Here is a 6,106-nt window from a genome sequence, read left to right as displayed (position 1 = left end):
ATTAAAGACCATTTATAAGTGAAAAATTTTCTCTCCTTAGGCTGTTTAACTAATTTTCATGTCTGATTTTTTGTCAAGAGGTTCCATCTCATCCCTCATAATAGCAATTCATTGAGCAGACTCACTACATGACACAACTTCTCTATAGGTGGATGGCTCATGAGGATCCACCTCTTCAGTAACCTTTAGGGCAAAAGTAACCATATCTTCAACACTAAATCTTTTTGCTCTGTCATGAGCTATACTCAGTTAATCTACTTGTGAGCAAGAATTCTCAGGCAAAACAATTTCTGATATTTCAGGCATATCAGTTTCTGGCTGAACATCAGATTCTATAGTAACATGCTAATCTTGTCTACACTAGTGTTGTAATTCATTCACAACTGAAGTGAATTGCATCTTCACTTGTTTATCAACACTACTACTTTCTCCCACATCAATAGACGTCACAAAAGGCTTCACAGTTGAGTTAATGATAAGTAAAGATGCATAAAACAGAAGCTAACATAATCATTAAGCACTCTAATTAAACTTAATTTGAGAAAGCATGTTGAAAAACAATTTTTAACAGAAAGAGGGTTTCATTATATATACCTTTGTAGATTTCCACTTGCTCCTTGCTTAATCCACAAAATTAGAACTCCAAATCTCCAGTAGACCACCAAGAGGATCTTCTATACTATTCTCAACCTTGGATTAAGTGGTGGAAACTCATAATTGAGAGGGACTTAGGTGGATTTTATAAAGCTTTAAAGCAAAATAGTTTTTTCTGAAAATTATTTTCAAAATTCAGAATGCATGAAGCCTTAATCTCTAAATATTGAAGCTTTTATCATGTTGAAGCATGCAAACACTAACCAATTCAGCTAATTGACACTTCAATTCGCACTTAGATAGTGGAGAATGTCCTAAAACTTGCAGTTTGTAAACATTAAACATATTCTATTCACAATAAAGGTATTATTGAGATTTCATTCAATAAAAGTATTATTGAATTGCATTTATAAATTCCTAAATCTAATAAACTAACATATGACTATAACATGAATATTTAAACTTTATTTAGAGACATAAAAGAGGATCAAGTTTTAGTATGTAGCCAAAATGGTCTATAAGTACATGGATAGGGTTGGGTATCTTATCTTGGGGACACTATTGATGCAACCCGCTTTGTATATTGATATAAACGATGTGATATCAAAGTAGCTCGTGTGGAAACATGCGAGTGGGGGCATCTTATACAAAAGATGTTTGCATAAGATCGAACCACGACATAGTCACTTTTTCTTTATAACGACTGTATATTGTTAAAATTGATTATTTCAATTTGATGACCTAAGGTAACTCGATCTTACTCCTGAGCTAACTCTGAACTCCTTGTTATTCAGGATTATCCTTTAATTTGCATGGGTGAGAGCGGCTCAACATTGCCGCTTAATAAGCCTTCCATTTTAGGGGTAAGACTAGATAAATAGTTGGAGACATAGTCCTATAAGACGAAATTCACTCTTACTCGTTTTAGGATTAGCATATAGGTTGTTCCCTTAAGTACTTATTCCTAGTCTTGAACAAAGGAGCCCCACCCTCTCTATGTCTGGGAGGAACTTAGTTTATTGGTAGGACAATAAATCAATTGTTCATTAGAGGATTAGTGTAAAATGTTAATTTAAAATGTTCATTAGAATAGTGTGAATAAAATTGATTAATTAAATCTTTCGCACAAGCGTTGTGATGAATAAAATTGATTATAACTTGACTACTCTTGTAAATGAATTAGACTTACCAATCACTAATGAAAAATAAAAATCAAGAAGGGGAAGCAAATGTTGTTACCCAAAAGAAATTTCAGAAGAGATCGACATCTAGTATGAAATCTTCTGAAAAGAAGTCTGGAACTTCAAAGGATAAGACTATCCAAATGAAGAAAGACGGAAAAGGGAAGAAAAAAGCCCCTGCTAAGAAAAACAAGACAAAAGTTGCAAAAGGAAAGTATTCTCATTGCAATGAAGATGGGCATTGGAAATGGAATTGCCCTAAATATCTTGTAGAAAAGAAGGCTGAGAAGGCAAACCAAGGTAAATATGATTTACTAGTAATTGAAACATGTTTAGTGGAAAGTTCTCTTTTAACCTGGATACTAGATTCAGGCGCTGTTAATCATATTTTCACTTTCATTCAAAAAGTTAGTTCCTGGAGGCAGCTATTGGAGAACGAGATAGCTTTCAAAGTGGGAACATGTGAAGTCATTTCGGCTCGAGTAGTGGGAGATCTTAAGTTATTTTTTGGAGATGCTTACATTTTGTTGGAAAATGTATACTATGTACCTAATAAGAAAAGGAACTTAATTTCAATCTCTCTTTTTTAGAATATATGTACAAAGTTACTTTTGATATAAATGAAGTGTTCATTAATTTAAGAGGTGCCCAAATATGTTCTACTAAACTTGAAAATAACTTATATATGTTAAAACCAACTGAGGCAAAAGCTATTTTAAATATAAGGATGTTTAAAACAGTTGAAACACATAATAAGAAACGAAAAATTTCTCCTAACGCCTATCTTTGGCACTTAAGACTTGGACACATAAATATCAATAGGATTGAGAGGTTAGTAAAGAATAGACTTCTATATCAGTTAGAAGAAAATTCTCTACCTCTATGTGAATCATGTCTTGTAGGTAAAATGACTAAGAGATCTTTTACAGGAAAATATCTAATAGCCAAAGAACCTCTAGAGCTTGTGCATTCAAATCTTTGTAGTCTGATTAATATCAAAGCTCGAAGAGGATTTGAATATTTATTAGTTTCATTGATGACTATTCAAGATATGGTTATGTTTACCTAATACGTCATAAGTTCGAAGATCTTGAAAAGTTCAAAAAGTATAAGACAGAGGTTGAGAACTTATTAGATAAAAACATTAAGACACTTCAATCAGATTGAGGTGGTGAATATATGGATTTAGAATTCCAAAAATATTTGATAGAACATGGAATTCAATCCTAACTTATTGCACTTGGTACACCACAATAAAATGGTATAGTAAAAAAGAGAAATAGAAATCTGTTAGACATGGTTCGTTTGATGATGAGTTACGTCCAGTTACTTAAAATCTATTGGTTATAAGTGGATCTATAAGAGAAAACGAGACTAAGCTGGTAAGGTACATACCTACACAGCTAGACTCGTGGCAAAAAGGATTTAGCCAAAGAAAAGGGGTAGACTAAGAAGAAACCTTCTCTGTTGTTGTCATGATCAAGTCTATCAGAATACTTTTATTCATTGGCGTCTTTTATGATTATTAAATATGGCAAATAGATGTCAAGACAACCTTTCTGACTAGTTATCTTGAAGAAAGTATCTACATGTTTCGATTAAAAGGGTTCATTGAACAAGGTTAAGAGCAAAAAGTTTTCAAGCTCAAAAGATCCATTTATGGGTTAAAACAAGAATCTCAATCCTGGAATATAAAATTTGACACTGCGATCAAATCTTATGGCTTAGAACAAAATTTTGACGAACCTTGAGTTTACAAGAAAATAGACAACAAGACTGTAACTTTTCTGGTACTATATGTTGATGATATCCTACTCATTGGGAATGAGTAGGATTCCTTGCTGATGTCAAGAGATTACTAGCATTGCAAATTCAAATGAAAGATTTAGGAGATGCACAGTAATGTTCTTGGCATCCAAATAGTTTAGAATTGCAAGAATAGAATGCTAGCACTATCTCAAGCATCTTATATGGACAAGATGTTGTCTAGACATAAAATGCAAAATTCCAAAGGAGGTTTATTACCTTCTCGACACAGAATTTATTTGTCTAAAGAACAGCGTCCTAAGACACCTCAAGAAGTTGAGGATATGAAAAAAGTTCCTTATGTATCAGCAGTCAAGAGCTTAAATACCCCAACCTAGACAGAACCTGCCTTAGACAAAAGCTCCCTTATAGATAGATTTAATAAAAATTTAATCTTTTATAAAAATCAATTTAATCCTATTAAACCGACTCAAAAGATTAAACTTAGGTATCTAATCTCATTAGAACTAGGAACTTAGGTCTATCAAACATGAGTTTACCTAAGTTTGCATGCAACTCTTTCTTATTGGTTTACGTTCTAATTTCCATTATCACTCTTATAAATAGAAACAACTAAAACCATCCACAATGCAAAGCAATAGATACAAGGCATTCATAACTCTTATAAATAAGCCTAAGTGTCATGCTCCATACATTGTTCATTCATTACTACTTTTATATATTCTTATATAACAAAGTAATGAAACAAGCATACATGTTCTCATACACCCTTACACTATAACACTTATAATATAAAGATGATGCATGCATCAATATAACTCTTATATTATATGATGCATCAATAAAATAGATAACCTAAGGTGGGTTTTAAATCTATATGTTATACACTATGGCATATAAACAAACATACATCTCATGTACATTAAATAAAAGTTGATGAATCGAGATAATTAGCCTCAAATCCTCAAGAATAAAGCTAACTATTACAAAGAGCATTGAGTTCATCGGTTCAAATAGGCGAACCGGGTCTTGAACCGTCCAAATCCACGTCTCCTTGATCATGTAACAACTCTTTGTGATCATCTAGTAACGCTGTATGAGCATAAATGATCGTTTAACAATGATCGATTACCTTTCACTATACGATGAAGCATGAAGGTCACGCAATCATGCAACATGTAACACATGTCTTAAATGATCAAGTAGACGACAACGATGCGGTGAAGCATAATCATCTAAACGATCGCTGAGTAAGTGTCAAGTATCGTATACCAGGTGATTGTGTAGCCAGTGACTATGCGATGAAGCATGCTGGACTACACGATTGTTTAGTACACGCATCTATTAAACGAGAAGCATTAAATACTCTATGCGATTGTTTACCTCAAGCATCTATGCGATCGAGCAACCAACGCTACACGATAGAGTAAACTCTTTACACAAAAGTTTAGCATCAACTATACAATCGTTTAGTAAATACTACATGATTGGGTAGAACTTTTCTACATGATTGTTTAACCAAGTCTGAACGATTATTTAGTCTGGGCTACACGATGCAACCAACCTTTGGTCTTCGAGAACAAAATCTCCATGCTTCGAAACTTCATCACGAATGACTAAAACAACTTCAAACACTTTGAATACAAACTCGATTGCTTTTTAATTATGTCCAAAAATGTAGAGGCCTTTACAAATTAACACTTTGTAAACTTAAAGAAAGCTTTAAACAAAGGCAACCATCTCCTAAACATCCATCCACACATCCGCAAACACATTTAACTCTTAAACGCATTATAGAAAACTTAAAACCCACCACGACTGTAAAAGAAGTTCAATACAATAATGTAATTTAGAATATCAGAACAACTTGGCTCTGATACCAATTAAAGGAAATCTAAACAGAGATCTTCATAAGCAGCAGAAGTGGATCGTTCCAAATCCCATTCAGAATGAACACAAACAATTACTATCTTAAATGAAGATTAACAGATTATACATAATCAGAAATTACAACATGATACAAGAGAAGACAAGGGATAGAGTATGCATACCTTTGAATAACAATTCTTCAAGTATTCCTTGAACAATTTCCAATGCGTCCAAAGCAGCACTCGAACGCAATGAATAGAAGACGACCTCCACGAACGTTTGAATGAGACTTGATCCTAATCAAGTCCAAATCGATCCACGAACGAATTTAGAACACCACCACAATAGTTATCTTGATATTCTCGGTGTAAGAATCTAGGAGTATTGGGCTCTATATTGAAGGAACTCTTAAACAAGAGTGCCTATGAGCGGAAACGGTCTTTCCAATTTCATTGTGACAGAATTACCACACATACATTCGACCAAACAGATATACATAGTAAGACTAATTACTGGTATGATTTAACGAATAAAATACAAAAGATCAAGAGAAACATACCAGTTGAAGACTTTCTTCAATCAAACTCGATTCAAAATCCTCACGCTCCGTATCGTCCAGCAAACAGTCATCTAACAACACCACGGTCTTCTACATAATCAGTAGTGCACGAACCAACAGCAACCGGGGATGACAT

This window comes from Benincasa hispida, chromosome 6 (assembly GCF_009727055.1).
Source record: "Benincasa hispida cultivar B227 chromosome 6, ASM972705v1, whole genome shotgun sequence".
Taxonomy (NCBI): domain Eukaryota; kingdom Viridiplantae; phylum Streptophyta; class Magnoliopsida; order Cucurbitales; family Cucurbitaceae; genus Benincasa; species Benincasa hispida.
Note: the sequence above shows the minus strand (reverse complement) of the source record.